Raw genomic sequence first — 18,787 nt, forward strand, 5'->3', positions numbered from 1 at the left:
TTTTTCACAGAATTGTTTGCAAATGCCATTAGACTGCAGATAATCATAAAATCGCGTTGATGCGATTCTGCTTACGAATTATTGGCAAACTTTCGCATAAGCTTATTAAGCTACAAACACAGTTCTAATCCTCTGAATGTAACATAATTGATATTCTGAGATCCTTTGCGATTAAAGACAACTAAAAACAGTAATTTACTTCTGGACAGAAGCATTTACTCTCCCTGGTATGAATCAAACTCCAAAGAAAGAAACCAGACATAACCCAGATTATAACTATAGTGACCTTACAGATCCTACAAATATGTACTACTCTCAGAAAAATAAGACCAAATGGGCAAAAAATAAAAGGGACCAAAAACACACCCAACAGATTTTCCAACCTAGAAATAGAAGATAAAACTGAAGATGAGATACATTCGGACAACTCATCTGAAACATCAAGCCCTGTTAAACAAAGAGCAAGAAGAGGCAACAGCTCCGAACGCTCTACTAAAGATGATCACTCATTATCACCACCACCAGACAAAAACCCACCAGAACAGGAATTTGAAGCAGAATTAAATGCCATTCCAGCTACTGGCAAAACTGCATCTGAAAATTTCATTAAAGAAACTATGCTCCTTCTGCAAAAATCTTTCACCAAAGAGATCAACAATGCCCTCACTGCTACAAATATCAAAATAGAAAAAATTAACTCAAGGGTTCTACACATTGAAAATAAAATGGAGAAACTATACAAATCACATAATGAAATTGCAGACGCTACCAATTCTCAGTCTGACAAAGTGGAGAAGTTACAGAGGAAACTCGCAGATTTGGATGACCGCAATAGAAGAAACAATTTAAAATTCAGAAGAATCCCAGAAAGTATTACCCCACCTGAACTCACTAAATTCCTACAAAAATTGATTGCAACAGTATTCCCAGAAAGCCCACCTCAAGATTTGGAAATTGACCGGGCTCACCGCTTACCAAGCCCCAGACACCTGGATCAATCCATTCCTCGTGACACAATAGCGAGAATACATTTTTTTAGAGTAAAGGAATGCTTTCTACAAGAATTCAGAAAAGTCAAAACCTTACCAGAGGAATTCAGAGACATTCAAATATTTACAGATCTCTCCCAATTTACTGTTCAGAACAGAAATAAACTACAGAGCATCACCAATACCCTCAGAAGCCACAACATCCCATACAGATGGGGATTTCCTGTTAAACTACTAATACCGGATGGTGGAACCACACGAGTTGTCACTACGATCGAACAAGGAATAGACCTACTTCATAAATGGGACATTACAGTAGAGGAACCCACCTATTCCACAGGTGGAGCTCAAAAGAGAGAAAGGATCCGCCATAACAACCCACCATGATTAGACTCTCTCACCTACTAAAACATGAAGGTGAACTGTATCTCATTTTGCAGTTTCAGCCAAAGGGCACTAGCTTTCCAAGCACCTTTGTCATTTCCTTCTGTCTTACAACCCCCAAATTGTGTAGCGTTACCTACCCGAGTTCTTCTATCTCCTTTTATTAACATTTTATTTGACTTCATATAGTTTCACAATTTACTAGGAATTTGTAAAGTTTTACTTAATTTTGTTTGTTCTCTCCTCCATAGCAGGAATTGACCAGTCCTTGTCATTGACATATAACATCCCTTTTATTTGTACTACGAGTTGTAGTTTATTTGCACAAATATTGCAAAGACCTTCGTCCAGAAATCAATACTGAATACGCTTTGGTAACTGTTGGAAGGGTAAGAGCTTATTACACACACAAACCCAAAAAATTCCACTTATTCTGTCTCCTCTATTGATGAGCCTGGACAACTGGAATGACTATCATTGTTGAGTTACAATGTAAGGGGCCTGAACAGCCCACATAAACATTCATTTCTCAGACAAGACATTTTAAGACTCACTCCAGATATTTCCTTCATCCAGGAAACTCACTTTAAGGGGACTAAACATCCCCAACTTTAGCTCAAAGGATTTTCAAAATCCTACTATGCCAACGCAGAAGCCAAAAAAGCAGGTGTAGCGATAATCATAAAAGACACTTTGAACTTCCAGTTACTGGAACAACACCAAAGTCCATCAGGCAGATTCCTGATACTCATTTGCAATATAAATAACACTTTTTACATGCTAGTAAATACATATGCACCTAATTCTGGCAAAATAAGATTTTTAAACAAGTTGATGATAAAAATCAACTCATTACAAAAAGGGACTTTAATAATAGGAGGTGACCTAATCTCCATCCACGATCCTTCTTTAGATACTAATGGCAGACAAAACTTAGGCAGAATTGTACTAAATAGATGGCTACAGGATAATACTTTGTATGATGTGTGGTGCTGCTGCAATGCAACAGAAAAATATTATACCCATTTCTCCCAAAGGTATAATTCCTATGCGAGAATTGACATGTTCTTAATGAGATCCTACTCCATGGGTGAAATAACTTCATGCAAAATAAAAAAACATCTCATGGTCTGATCATGCACCAGTGCTCCTTGAAATAAAAAACTCAGCTTATCCAGGATTTGGATCTTCCTGGAAGAATAACACATTTATTCTATCTAATCCTGAAACACACAATATAATAAGAAATAACCTGGAAGAATTTTTCAAGATCAATGCCTCATCAGTAGACAACCCCATCACAGTGTGGAGATCACACAAAGCATTCTCCAGAGGCATAATTATCCAACAAACAGCTAGATTTAATAAAGCACATAAAAAAGACATTGAGGAAACACTGGGAAAATTAGACACTCTGGAAAAACAACACAAACTAGACAATTCTTACAACGTACTACAAGACCTTACTAATACTAGACTCAAGTTACATGAACTGATGCCAAAAAACTACCTAAAAATGTCAAAAAAATAGAAGCAAAATATTATAGCGAATTTAACAAACCCACTAAATTAATTTCCAATAAAGCCAAGGGGATAAGAGTGAAACATATGATAAATCACCTGACTCAGTCTAACATACAGCCTTAGAAGCATAATTTTCTGAAAAAGAAACTTAACTCACTATAAAATCATTACAACCTGGAAAATCACCAGGACCTGATGGGTTTTTAGCGGAGTACTACAAACTATTCGCAGACATACTAATTCCCCATCTAACAGAAACTTTTAACAGAGCCAAAAAAGATGGTGAATTCCCTTCAGAGATGTTAACAGCAAATATCGTTACACTACCTTAACCAGGGAAAGACCCTACCAGCCCAGGCAACTTTAGACCAATCTCATTATTAAATGCCGACATAAAGATCTATGCAAAAATATTGGCAAACAGGTTACAAGATATAATCCCAACCCTAATCCACCCAGACCAAGTAGGCTTTACAAAAGGTAGGCAGCCCTTTCATGGTACTAGGAAAGTCATTGATTTGACCCATTAGGCTAAATACAAGAAAACGCCTTCTCTGCTTCTCTCAGATGCAGAGAAGGCATTTGACAGAATACATTTGGATTATGTTAAAACCGCTCTCTCATATTACAATATACCAGAAGAATTTATCAAGGCTATATTTTCTTTATATACTGGACCCTCAGCTAGAGTCTAATGCAATGGCATCTTTTCCAATAATTTTCAAATAACCAATGGTACCAGGCAGGGACCTCTATCCCCATTATTATTCATTCTTGCTATAGAACCTTTAGCTGCACACATCAGGGAAAATAGAGAGATTAAAAAGGTATAGATACTCCCAAAGACTCACACAAAATTAGCATGTTCGCTGATGACATCCTATTGACACTTTCTCACCCACAAAAATCCATATCAGAGTTACAAAAAGAACTAGATAGATTTAGTCTCATATAATATCATAAGGTCAACTAAGGTAAATCACACATATTGAACATAAATATAGATAAACCCACCATGATCACCCTACAAAAAGAATTTAATTTAATCTGGAATCATAAAACTATTACCTACTTAGGTGTAGAAATAGCCCCAAACAAATTAACCATGATTAGAGAAAACTTCCCAAAACTACTAGCTGAATTGAAAAAGGAAATGGATAGACTGACAACTCAGGAGGGAAGTTCGTTCGGCAGATTGGTTCTATATAAAATGTTCCTCCTCCCAAAAATTCAGGACCTTACCAATTAAAATTCCTCTTAATATAATAAGATCTATTTTTTTCAATCACAAGCCTCAAAATTTGTCTGGAACCAACAAAAACCCAGAATTTCCTTACAAATTCTCATGAAAAAGATTAATAATGGAGGAGTAGCATTTCCAAACATTATGGCCTACTATAGAACCAATTTGCTAAAACAATCCCTAGACTGGATAAAAAATAACGATCCACAAAAACAATGGGTACAAATTGAGACCACCATAACACAAACGAATAATTGGAAACAACGAATCCTAAACTCACCCAAATTCACTGATATGCCTAGATTACATCTACCTTCGATAAGTGCTACTTTAGAAGTTTGGAGCTCCCAGATAAAGACTAATAGAGGTACCACCAATTCAGTTAAACATGAGATAGAGCTTGAGTCCTTGAAACTTACAGGACTAAACAAAATTACATCTTGGGCCAACAATGGCATTACATCATTGAATATTGTGTTAGCTGAGGGCAAACTAAGAACATTCAAATCACTAAAAAAATAATTTGATCTCAACGAGAAAGACTTGCCCATCTATAGCTTTCTTGAGAAACACTGGGAAAAATACCCCAACACAGAGGTATACCTCTCTCAACATTTAAGTGACCTACTAAATCCGAATCACAATAGTCTCATGGCAAAAAAATTCAAAGCACTCTATGACATCTCTAACTCCGACCTAAGCTCAGATTTACTCTGAACTTGACACTACCTCCAGATAATTGGAATAAAGCACTCTCATTGTTCAAAAAAGCCACTATGTGCATTAACCATAGGGAACAACTATACAAAATGACGACGAGGTGGTACCTAACTCCTGTGAAATTGCATAGCTTCTATGAAAATTGCTCAGATATGTGCTGGAGAGAGTGTGGCCAGAGAGGAACTTTATTTCACATTTTCTGGAATTGTCCCAAACTAACTAAATTAAAAGAAGACTTGTCCACACTAGTTAATATGGTGTCAGGCAAATCAACTGAGATTTCTCCAGAATTGGTACTTTTAAACTTAGGAATGGATGAACTAAACCCTCGGAGTCGATTCCCAATCACCCATTCCTTTGTTGCATACAGATCCACATTAGCCAGGCTTTGGAAAGCTAAAATCATACCAAGTATAAAAGATATCATAAACATGGTATTAAAAAATTATATTAATGAACTAACATACGCAAGATACTCAAACATGAACGAGAAGATACTTCTAAACTGGGAAGTATGGGTAAAACATTTCCCTCAACAGTAAGCTCTGTAGCATATTTGTCTAAGAAAAATGGTCAAGGACTGGTCAACTGTGAATTGATTAAATGAGAATTAATAAAAAGGAGGAATTTTTGTTAGTTTAATTTTGTTTATTCTTTGTTATAACTTGTTGTGCACAACTCATTTCACTTTCATAATAAAGTTGCACTTTCATAATAAAGATTAATTTGCAACAAATTGATGATAATACTGTATTGAACAACAACACTAAACAGATATTATTAATCAATGTAATTTGATTTTATAAACTACGGGTATCCTTAACATGTTTTTGCTATTGCTGAATTACATTTCATGTAATAACATCTTTTTAAATGTTTTAAATTTGAAAATTTAATAAAAAAATCACTCTTAAAAGAAATGGGTTAATGTCACCCATCAATGGAACAGATTATTTTTAAAAATTTCGGTCCTTGTCAGCTATGCAGAGCAGAGGTTTATTCACGGCAAAAATAGTAAAATGTCAACCCAAGAATGTAACATAAAAATTTGTGAAATTTATTAAGCTGTCAACTAGGTATAGCAGTGGTATATCACACCCAAAAATTGGTGAATTTCACCCGAAAATGTAACAGACAAATTAGTGATTTTTTTTTACCTGTCTACTAGGTATAGCAGTGGTATATTACACCCAGAAATTGGTGAATTTTACCCGAAAATGTAACAAACAAATTACTGAATTTTTTTAACCTATCTACTAGGTATAGCAGTGGTATATCACACTCAAAAATTGGTGAATTTCACCCAAAATGTAACAGACAAATTAGTGAAATGACATAAAATAAAATACGTGCAAATAAAAAAAAATTATGATTTATGAGGTGGTCCATATGGAGTAGGAGTTTGAGGAGGCAGTCGACATAGCGGTGTAGGTGGAAGCAGCGGTGGAGGAGGACGAGGTAGCCAACACTGGTTTTTGGTTTTAATAAAAAAATTTCAAATTAGGGTTCACTCCAAATTATCATCCATGCCTGGTTCATTTTAATGAACGTGAGCTTGTCCACATTGGCTGTGGACAGGCGGCTGCGCTTGTCTGTGATGACGCCCCCTGCCGTGCTAAACACACGTTCAGTTAATACACTGTCTGCAGGGCAGGCCAGCACCTCCAAGGTGTAAAGGGCAAGCTCAGACCATGTGCCCAATTTGGAGACCCAGAAGTTGAAGGGGGCAGACCAGTCATTCAGTACGTAAAGGCGTGTGCACACATACTGCTCCACCATGTTGGTGAAATGCTGCCTCCTGCTAAAACATTCCATATCAGCTGGTGGTGCTGGTTGTTGTGGTGTGCTGACAAAGCTTTTCCACATTTCGGCAATGCTAACCCTGCCTTCTGAGGTGTTGGCGGTGCCCCAGCTGCGTTGGCGACCTCTTCCTCTGCCTTCACCTTGTGCTTCCACTGTGCCCCCGCTGTCAGGTGGGTATGGCACCAGCAGCGCGTCTACCAGCGTGCGCTTGTACTCGCACATCTTATGATCACGCTCCAGTGAGGGAATTAAGGACGGTACATTGTCCTTGTAACGGGGATCCAGCAGCGTGGCCACCCAGTAATCAGCACAAGTTAGAATGTGGGCAACCCGGCGGTCGTTGCGGAAACACTGCAGCATGTAATCGCTCATGTGTGCCAGGCTGGCCAGAGGCAACGAAAAGCTGTCCTCTGTGGGAGGTGTATCGTCTGTGTCCCCTGTATCCCCCCAGCCACGCACCAGTGATGGCCATGAGCTGGTCTGGGTGCCACCCTGCTGTGAACAAGGTTCCTCCTCCTCCTCCATCTCCTCCTCCTCATCCTCCACCTCCTCATCCTCCATAACTGTGCCCTGGCTGGACAATTGTGTACCTGGCGTTTGTGGGTGCAAGAACCCACCCTCGGAGCCACTTGTGAATGACTGGCCGGAAACCCTACGAAATGATCCCTCTTCCTCCTCCTGCTCCTATGCCACTTCCTTTTCCATCATCGCCAGCAGCGTTTTTCAAGGAGGCATAGAAGTGGGATCGTAACACTGAGAACAGCGTTATTGGCACTGGGCATGTTGGTGGAGTACTCGAAACAGTGCAACAAGGAACACAGGTCTCGCATGGAGGCCCAGTCATTGGTGGTGAAGTGGTGCTGTTCCGCAGAGCGACTCACCCGTGCGTGCTGCAACTGAAACTCCACTATCACCTGCTGCTTGCACATTCTGGCCAGCATGTTCAAGGTGGAGTTCCTTGTGGGCACGTCGCATATGAGGCGGTGAGTGGGAAGGCCGAAGTTACGCTGCAGCGCTGACAGACGAGCAGCAGCAGGGTGAGAACGCCGAAAGCGCGCACAGACGGCCCGCACTTTATGCAGCAGCTCTAACATATCGGGGTAATTTTTAAAGGGTTTCTGTCACCCCACTAAAGTGTTTTTTTTTTTTTGGGGTAGTTAAATTAGTTAGATAGCGATATATTAAAATATAATAGTGTTCCTTACTTTGATCCAGCAGTTTAGTCAAAAAACGAAGTTTTATCATATGCAAATCCGGTCTCTACCAGCAAGTAAGGCGTCTACTTGCTGGTAGCTGCTGCAGAAATCCGCCCCCTCCTCTTGTTGATTGACAGGGCCAGCCGGGATCTCCTCCTCCGGCCAGCCCTGTCGGCATTTCAAAAATCGCGCGCCCGTGTTGAATCTGCGCAGGCGCTCTGAGATGAGGAGGCTCGTCTCCTCAGAGCTCCCTCAGTGCGCCTGCGCCGATGACATCATCGAAATAGAAGACGTCATCGGCGCAGGCGCACTGAGAGAGTTCAGAGGAGACGAGCCTCCTCATCTCAGAGCGCCTGCGCAGATTCAACACGGGCGCGCGAGTTTTGAAATGCCGAGAGGGCTGGCCGGAGGAGGAGATCCCGGCTGGCCCTGTCAATCAACAAGAGGAGGGGGCGGATTTCTGCAGCAGCTACCAGCAAGTAGACGCCCTACTTGCTGGTAGAGACCGGATTTGCATATGATAAAACTTCGTTTTTTGACTAAACTGCTGGATCAAAGTAAGGAACACTATTATATTTTAATATATCGCTATATAACTAATTTAACTAGCCCAAAAAAAAAAAACACTTTAGTGGGGTGACAGAAACCCTTTAAGTAATATCTGCACCACCAAATTCATTACATGCACCAGGCAAGTGATGTGCATCAAATCGGCTAGTCCCAGAGCTGCTACAAGATTTCGCCCATTATCGCACACTACCAGGCCGGGCTTGAGGCTCACTAGCACCAACCACTCATCGGTCTGTTGTTCAAGGCCCGTCCACAGCTCCTGCGCGGTGTGGGGTTTGTCCCCCAAACAGATAAATTTTAAAACTGCCTGCTTTCGTTTACCCCTGGCTGTGCTGAAGTTGGTGGTGAAAGTGTTACGCTGAGCGGATGAGGAGCCGGTAGAGGATCAGGAAGCGGAGTAGCAGGAGGGAAACTGAAGCGCCCTGCAATCCTCGGTGGTGGAAGGACATGCGCCAAACTGCTATCCGCCTCAGGCCCAGCCTCCACTGCATTTACCCAGTGTGCTGTTATGGGGATATAACGTCCCTGACCGTGCTTACTGGGCCACGTATCTGTAGTGAGGTACACCTTGCCACAGATAGCGTTGCGCAGTGCACAACTGATTTTGTCCCCCACTTGGTTGTGCAGGGAAGGGATGGCTCACCAGGAAAAGTAGTGGCGGCTGGGCACGACGTACTGTCGGAAAGCAACCCCCATAAGGCCTTTAAAACTCTCTGTCTCCAACAGACGGAATGACAGCATTTCAAAGGGCAGTAATTTAGAAATGCTGGAATTCAGGGCTAGGGATCGTGGGTGGTTAGGGGGGTACTTCCTCTTCCACTCCAGTGTTTGGGAGATGGAGAGCTGAACGCTTCCGTGGGACATTGTGGAGATGCTTGGTGACCCATGTGGTGGTGTTGCTGGCAGATCCTCTGTTTGCGGGGTGGCAGGTGGCACTGTCACTCCAGAGGTGGATGAAGAGGCCGAGACTGCAGCAGAAGAGGAAGCAGGAGGAGCCATTCTTCGTTTTTGAGGTGTTTACTCCACTGCAGCTCGTGCTTTGCACTTAAATGCCTGGTCATGCAGGTTGTGCTCAGGTTTAGAACGTTTATGCCTCGTGTCTTGTCGTCAGCACATTGTCTGAAGAACTGCCACGCCAGGGAACTCCTTGGAGCTGGCCTTGGTGTGCTCGATCCCTTGCTGCCGTGCGCAGTAGCAGACGTACTGTCTAGGGGATGGCCGCTCCGCTTTTACACCCTGCTCACTCTTCTGCTGTGCTGGTGGCTCTGTGCGACCACCGCCTCTTCCTCCGAACTACATAGGTCACTTGCATGACCTTGATTCCATGTGGGGTCGAGGACCTCATCGTCATCCACATCATCTTCCACCCAGTCTTCACCCCTGCCCTCCTTGTCAGTTTACACACTTTCGAAAGCCCCAGCAGTTGGCATTTGTGTTTCGTCATCATCTGAGACGTGCTACGATGGTCCTCCCATGTACTCATCTTGAAACATCAAGTGGTTGGGCATCGGTGCACTCAATCTCTTCCACTTATGGGGCAGGGCTAGGTGGACGGCCCTGGGAAACCCTGCTAACAGAGTCATCAAAAAGCAGAAGAGACTGCTGCATGACTTGGGGCTCAGACTGCTTGGCTGATTTGCAAGGGGGTAATGTGAAAGACTGTCGGACCTCGGCTGCAGGTGCCAACTCTAATCTTTCAGCAGGAGACTGTGTGGGAGACAATGTGAAGGAACTGGAGGCACTGTCAGCAACTCAATCTACTATCGCCTGTACTTGTTCTGGCCTCACCATTCGTAGAGCCGCATTAGGCCCGACCAAATACTGCTTCAGGTTCTGTCGCCTACTTGCACCTGAGGATGGGGTTTCACTTGTGCGTGTAGCTGGCACAGATCGACCACGTCCTCTCCCTGCAACAGGAGCTCCACCTGCAGCACCACGACCTGGGCCACGTCCCTTATTTGACGCTCTCCTCATATTTCTCAAATTTAGGTTCTTGCCCTAAATAGGTGTTTAATTAATAGCAGAATAGAACCACAGTATCTAAAGTGTGTATCTCACAATGACATATGCAGCAACGGCTGCAAAATTAAGTTTTTTGCCCAAAATGGGTGTTTGTTTAGTAACTGAATATGACAGCAGTATATAACCCTTGAATTTAACACGTACTGATGCAGCAAGGGCTGTAAAATTGTGTATTTTACCCAAAAAGGGTGTTTTATTAATAGAAGAATATAACCACAGTATCTAAAGTGTGTATCTCACACGGACTGATCCAGACCAGGCCGCAATTAAAGTTTTTTGCCCAAAATGGCTGTTTTGCAAATAACTGAATATAACCACAGTATGTAAAGGGAGTATCTCACACGTACAGATGCAGACTAGGCCGCAATTAAAGTTTTTTGCCCAAAATGGCTGTTTTTCAAATAACAGAATATAACCACAGTATCTAAAGTGTGTATCTCACACGGACTGATCCAGACTAGGCCGCAATTAAAGTTTTTTGCTTAAAATGGTTGTTTCGCAAATAACTGAATAGAACCACAGTATGTAAAGGGTGTGGCTCACATGTCCTGATCCAGACTAGACCACAATTAAAGTTTTTTGCCCAAAATGATTGTTTTTCAAATATCTGAATAGAACCACAGTATCTAATGTGTGTATCTCGTAATGACATATGCAGCAAAGGCTGCAAAATTAAGTTTTTTGCCCAAAATGGGTGTTTGTTTAATAACTGAATATGACAGCAGTATATAACCCTTGAATTTCACACGTGCTGATGCAGCAAGGGCTGTAAAATTGTGTATTTTGCCCAAAAAGAGTGTTTTAAAAATAGAAGAATATAACCACAGTATCTAAAGTGTGTTTCTCATATGGACTGATCCAGACCAGGCCGCATATAAAGCTTTTTGCCCAAAATGGTTGTTTTTAAAATAACTGAATAGAACCACATTATGTAAAGGATGTATCTCACACGTACAGATGCAGACTAGGCCGCAATTAAAATTTTTTTGCCCAAAACGGGTGTTTGTTAATAACTGAATATGACAGCAGTATATAACCCTTGAATTTTGCATGTACTGATGCTGCAAGGGCTGTAAAATAGTGTATTTTGCCAAAAAAGGGTGTTTTTAAAAACCCAGAAAATTATGGCTGTATTTCTAGCTTACATTGCACACTGATTAATCCTGCAAAGGCACCAGATGTTGTAAATTGCCAAAAATTTGTGTTTTTTCAAAGCCAGAAAATTATAAAAAAATTTAAAACTTGTTTTTACCAATCACAGATGCAGCAAGGGCTGCGATATTAAGTATTTTGCAAAAAAAGGTTGTTTTTTTAATAACAGAATATGAAAGCTGTATATAACGATTGAATTTCACACGTGCAAATGCAGCTAGGGCTGTAAAATAGTGTATTTTGCACAAAAAGGGTGTTTTAAAAACCCAGAAAATGATGGCTGTATTTCTAGCTTAAATTGCACATTGACTAATCCTACAAAGAAACCAGATGTTGGATATTGCCAAAAAAGTATGTGTTTTTTTTTACTAACAGAATATGAAAGAAACATAGAAACATAGAAACATAGAATGTGTCGGCAGATAAGAACCATTTGGCCCATCTAGTCTGCCCAATATACTAAATACTATGGATAGCCCCTGGCCCTATCTTATATGAAGGATGGCCTTATGCCTATCCCATGCATGCTTAAACTCCTCCACTGTATTTGCAGCTGCCACTTCTGCAGGAAGGCTATTCCATGCATCCACTACTCTCTCAGTAAAGTAATACTTCCTGATATTACTTTTAAACCTTTGCCCCTCTAATTTAAAACTATGTCCTCTTGTAGCAGTTTTTCTTCTTTTAAATATTCTTTCCTCTTTTACCTTGTTGATTCCCTTTATGTATTTAAAAGTTTCTATCATATCCCCTCTGTCTCGTCTTTCTTCCAAGCTATACATGTTAAGGTCCTTTAATCTTTCCTGGTAAGTTTTATCCTGCAATCCATGTACCAGTTTAGTGGCTCTTCTCTGAACTCTCTCCAAAGTATCAATATCCTTCTGGAGATATGCTCTCCAGTAGTGAGCACAATACTCCAAATGAGGTCTCACTAGTGCTCTGTAGAGAGGCATGAGCACCTCCCTCTTTCTACTGGTAATGCCTCTCCCTATACACCCAAGAATTCTGCTAGCATTTCCTGCTGCTCTGTGACATTGTCTGCCTACCTTTAAGTCTTCTGAAATAATGATCCCTAAATCCCTTTCCTCAGATACTGAGGTTAGGACTGTATCAGTGATTTTATATTCTGCTCTTGGGTTTTTACGCCCCAGGTGCATTATCTTGCACTTATCAACATTAAATTTTAGTTGCCAGATTTTTGACCATTCCTCTAGTTTTCCTAAGTCCTTTTCCATTTGGTGTATCCCTCTAGGAACATCAACCCTGTTACAAATCTTTGTGTCATCAGCAAAAAGACACACCTTACCATCGAGGCCTTCTACAATTTCGCTGATAAAGATATTAAACAATATGGGTCCCAGAACAGATCCCTGAGGTACCCCACTGGTAACAAGACCTTGGTCTGAATATACTCCATTGACTACAACCCTCTGTTGCCTGTCCCTCAGCCACTGCCTAATCCATTCAACAATATGGGAGTCCAAGCCCAATGACTGCACTTTATTGATAAGCCTTCTATGTGGGACAGTATCAAAAGCCTTACTAAAGTCTAGATAAGCGATGTCTACAGCACCTACTCCATCTATTATTTTAGTTAGAGAAAGCTATATATAACGCTTGAATTTCACACGTGCAGATAAATTAAGGGCTGTAAAATTGTGTATTTTGCCAAAAAAGGATGTTTGTAAAAACCCAGAAAATTATGGCTGTATTTCTAGCTTAAATTGCACACTGACTAATCCTGCAAATGCACCAGATGTTGTATATTGCCAAAAAAGGATGTTTTTTTACTAACAGAATATGAAAGCTGTATATAACCCTAGATTTTCACACATGCTGATGCTGCAAGGGTTGTAAAATAGTGTATTTTGCAAAAAAAGGGTGTTTGTAAAAACCCAGAAAATTATGTCTGTATTTCTAGCTTAAATTGCACACTGACTAATCCTGTAAATGCACCAGATGTTGTATATTGCCAAAAAAGGGTGTTTTTATTAAAAACCAGATTATTAGTGCAGTATTTCAAGCTTGGATTTGAATGTCACAAAAGCTCAGATGCAGTGCATAAAATGGCCGCCTCGGCGACCCACCTAACAGACGGATAAAAGTAATTTTTTTCTGTCACTGGGCTCAGGGCAGGGTAAAAAGATTGTGCACTGCACCCACACAACTAAATCTATGTAGATCGCTGAGTTCAATTGGAGTTCTGATCACAGATTCTTTCCTATTCTCTCCCTCAAAGCACCAGCAGCATCCTCTCCCTACACTAAGCACAGCAAAGTGACATGCAGCGCTACGTGACTCCAGCTTATATAGAGGCTGGGTCACATGCTGCACTGGCCAATCACAGCCATGCCATTAGTAGGCATGGCTGTGATGGCTTCTAAGGTCACACAGTTAAACGCTTGTTGATTGGCCGCTCTGCAGCCTTTCAAAAAGCGCCAAGAAATCGGCGAACACCGAACTCGAACGTTTACTGAAATGTTCGGGTCCGGGGTCCAAAAATCCTTACAGTTCGGGTTCGCTCAACCTTAGCTACAAATAAAATATACTATAATGAATTGTTGACCATTGTTAGGCCAAGGCTACCAGAAAGAGATACTCTTTGTTAGTGGCTCTATGTCCTGGCATTGAGCGAGGCTCCTAAGTGTGTGATCCTCCTTTGTGACATTTATTTGCACACTCCTTTTCAAAGCCACACACTTTTCCAGACCCTTTTCAAAACTGTCTAGTGAAGCTTAGTAAATATCTCCCACATTACCTAATAGTGTGTTTTAGTGTTGATTTAATCAATGCATCCAAAGTGAAATTCGGTCTGAAGTTTAGGAAAACTTTGATTCGCATCAAATCCGAATTTCCTTGGCTTCATGGTAAGGAATCAATTTTTCCTAAAATGGAGGCTGCATGTGTTGCAAAGTGAAAGTAAGAAGCCCAGGAATGTGATATGACCTATAATGCCGTGTAGCCAGCCAATCCGCCGGTAGCCATCCCCTGTGATATCACAGCCCTATAAACCCATATCCTGCGCGGTCTCCACCATTGTCCTTTGAGCTGAGCATAAGGAGAGATGTGGCAAGTGCTCATGCACTAGGAACAGAGTTACTGCAATAATCCAATGTTCAGCCACCTGGTCTTAACCCTATTGATTTTAAAAGCAAAATACCACTAGGTTCATAGTAGGGAGGGATCCCGGTCCTTATAAATGTATTCACATGGGATTATGGTCATTCCTGTTATAGATCCCTCAATTTTATTGCTTTGAGGAAGGTTTTTCTCAAGGTTGTGTACCATGTGTACCTGTGCTGCATCCCCTGATCCCCGGAGCACATCCAGATGACCACAACATCTGAAGGGTTAAAAGTCCATGACCGGCATTAACGTTAGTTGTTAACTGTAGTGCCGGGGGTCTGCTCTTTAAAACAGTAGAAACCAAGGTGGCTATGTCACCCGATGCATGCTCCAGTGGGCACCATTTTTAAAATCCTGGCTGCTGATGTAAATTTATTGTCAGTGGTCAGGAAAGGGTTAACTTCCAAGCCTTCACAGTGAGATTGGGCTACCAAGTGGGAAGAATATTATTAGGCAGAGTGGCCTAGGTATACTAGATTTATAGAGATTCATGACAAATTAATTTGCGAGCTTTGGCTAATAGGCCAAATCGAATTTTTTTAAAACTTTGCTCACCTCAACTGTATTTGCTGAGTTACTTTATTGTACGTTTCTTTCTGACTGGGTGAGATATCCTAAAGCATTTATGTTTTCAAATTGAGATTTTTGCAATTGATGTCTAATAAAGCAAGGCAAAACAGGTTAAACGTTAATTTCTTCATACTGTTGCAGAAAAGAGGAAAGTATGTAAAATATTAGGATCTTGGTGCACATAATGATATAGCATTATAGCATGGTGCATAAAGAGATGGTTTTATTGAATCTCATTTTACTTTAAAAGTATCAAGGGATCATTCCTTTATTGAAAATTAAGGTTCTAAAGAAAACAGAGTAAGATCATTCAGCAACATGTTTCTTGCTGTGACAGTGCTTTATTGTCAAACCTTTTCACAATGGTCCCTCTACTGTCCCGTGATTTATCCAGTGGCATGTAGACAAAAGAATTTATAGTAAAATGATTGCCCTACTCTACAGTTTTGTCATTATGATTTGAATATATGTCTCTAATATATCTGTTGACCTTTATTTTAAAACATTAAGAGGTAAGTATTATTTCTCTTGTGCTAGAGGTAAAATCCCTTGCAAAACATAATTTAAATCAAGCATTGTAATTTAATGAACATGGCATGTTCAAAGGGCACATGAGAATAGAACAAGGGCAAAGCGGGAAAAGCACATTTTAAAGACATATTATGCTGTGTTTAAGACATTTATGTCTGTAATATATTTCATCCCAATCTAAGAATGCAGAAAAGAATGCCCACACATATATTATTCCAAAAGCGTTGTCATTACAGAACATCTCAAAACATCTAAAATACCCTGTTGTAACATAAAACCTGGCTTTAACATTCTGTAAAATTTATGGTAGACTATGAATTAAAATATGTGATAAAGGTTGGAGTGATGCTGTGAGGAAAATATAGAAGAAAAAATGTCTCCTTTAAATCACAATTAGGCAAGTGTCAGCACACTAGCGCTAGCTGATAACAAATGATAGTAATTTACAGTCAATTTGAACAGCTTGAGATGGCTAGAATATTCTTTTTAGTCCACTAATTGAAAATAGAATTTAAACTTAGGTCTCAAGGAAAAAAATAATTATAGATTTCATCTCTCTATCGAAAATTTTGATATTTTTTTTTCTCTGTTGTAGGCTTTAAAGTATGTAAATGAGAATCTCAAATATCCAATTATTTAATTTTTAAACCAATAAATTGTACATAAAGTGACACTTCAAACTAAAACAACAATGATCATGTACTTTGGGTTTATTTTTGTAGTTTAGTAAAAATCTTGGTATCTGGAAAATCAGCGTTTTGTCTGAACGTGTATTCAGCACGGCAGGGGGCGTCATTACAGACAAACGCAGCCGTGTGTCTACAGCCAATGACGTTGAATAAATAAATGAACCAAACATGGATCCCACAGGACCTGTCCATCCCTTGTGCAGATTAGACATTTATAACTACCTCCCATTAACCATATATTATTGTACTCCAGGGCACTTCCTCATTCAATTCTTTTTTTATTTTCATTTTACCATTATATTGCGGGGCAACCCAAAGTTGAATGAACCTCTCCTCTGTCTGGGTGCCGGGGCCTAAAAATATCTGACAGTGGCCTGTTCCAGTGGTGGGTGACGTGAAGCCTGATTCTCTGCTATGCCATGAAGCCTGATTCTCTGCTATGGGACCTCTCTTCTCTGTCTGGGTGCCGGGGCCTAAATATCTGACAATATCCTGTTCCAGTGGTGGGTGACGTGAAGCCTGATTCTCTGCTGTGACATGAAGCCTGATTCTCTTCTATGGGACCTCTCTCCTCTGTCTGGGTGCCGGGGCCTAAAAATATCTGACAATGGCCTGTTCCAGTGGTGGGTGACGTGAAGCCTGATTCTCTGCTATGGGACTTCTCTCCTCTGTCTGGGTGCCGGGGCCTAAATATCTGACAATGGCCTGTTCCAGTGGTGGGTGACGTGAAGCCTGATTCTCTGCAATGACATGAAGCCTGATTCTCTGCTTTGACTTGAAGCCTGATTCTCTGCTATGACATGAAGCCTGATTCTCTGCTATGGGACCTCTCTCCTCTGTCTGGGTGCCGGGGCCTAAATATCTGACAATGGCCTGTTCCAGTGGTGGGTGACGTGAAGCCTGATTCTCTGCTATGACATGAAGCCTGATTCTCTGCCATGAGACCTCTCTCCAATTGATTTAGTTAATTTTAATTTATTTTATTTTTATTTTAATTCATTTCCCTATCCACATTTGTTTGCAGGGGATTTACCTACATTTTGCTGCCTAGTGCCGAAAAGTTCAGGTCCCCATTGACTTCAATGGGGTTCGGGTTCGGGGCGAAGTTCGGGTCGAGTTCGGATCCCGAACCCGAACATTTCCGGGAAGTTCGGCCGAACTTCTCGAACCCGAACATCCAGGTATTCGCTCAACTCTATTGGTGGTCTATTCATGATTATATTCAGAGAAAACTGAACGTGCGGATTGCTTTTATGGCTGATTCTTGGGTATTGGAGGATCTTGCCGGGGTGTCTTGTTATCAATATAAAAAAAATCTTCTGTTTAAGATAATGTTCCTGGCAAGACTCCTAATAGCACGCTCTTGGTTTGCGCAAGAGGCTCCAAGTATTAATACATGGTTAAACTTGCTAGATACCAATAAGAGATATGAACACATCTTATATAAACAAAGAGATACTGAGATAAAATGGAGTAAAATATGGAGTGATTGGAATAGATAGATCTTCCTCCGCTCTTTATCCTTCTACATCTTTCCTCGGTCGGGTTACGGAGGGCTGGTGCTGAAGGAGCACATATCAGGGGGTGGGATGGGGAGGGGTTTGGGGAGGGTTATATGGGTTTGAAAATGAAGGTAAAATATATATATATAAAATATATATATATATATATATATATGTGTGTGTTTAAAAAAATAAATTGTCTGTTACTGTTGGAACTTCAATAAAAAAACAAAACAAAACAAAAGAATGATATAGGCTCAAATAAGACTTTCCAACAAACATTTTTGACTTCTAAAAAACTGGGATGTTATCCATGCTTACACTGCGTGAATTGCAAATATATGGTTAAGGGTACACATTTTGTACATCCCACCAAACAAACTACATATATATTAAGACATTATTTGACGTGTGACTCCTCCCACATTGTATATGTTCTCTGGTGTCCTTGCAACCTACTATATGTCGGCGACATTACTTGCGATTTTAAAACACGGTTCAATCAGTACCGCTATTCAATCAGAAAGCGACGCATGGAACTATCGGTGTCTAAACACTTTGCCGATAAAAGAACATACTGAACGTGATCTCAAATTCATGATAGTAGATCAAGTCCCTCTTCCCAGAACAGGTGGCAATCGTATCAAACTACTAAAAAAACGCAAAGCGGAATGGATATTTAAACTTAACACAGTAAAACCAAATGGTCTTAATGTTGATGTCACGGGGTTCCGAAGGTGCACTCGGTCCCCCATTGCCCGCAGAA

Source organism: Bufo bufo, chromosome 2, assembly GCF_905171765.1.
Source record: "Bufo bufo chromosome 2, aBufBuf1.1, whole genome shotgun sequence".
NCBI classification, from domain to species: Eukaryota; Metazoa; Chordata; class Amphibia; order Anura; family Bufonidae; genus Bufo; species Bufo bufo.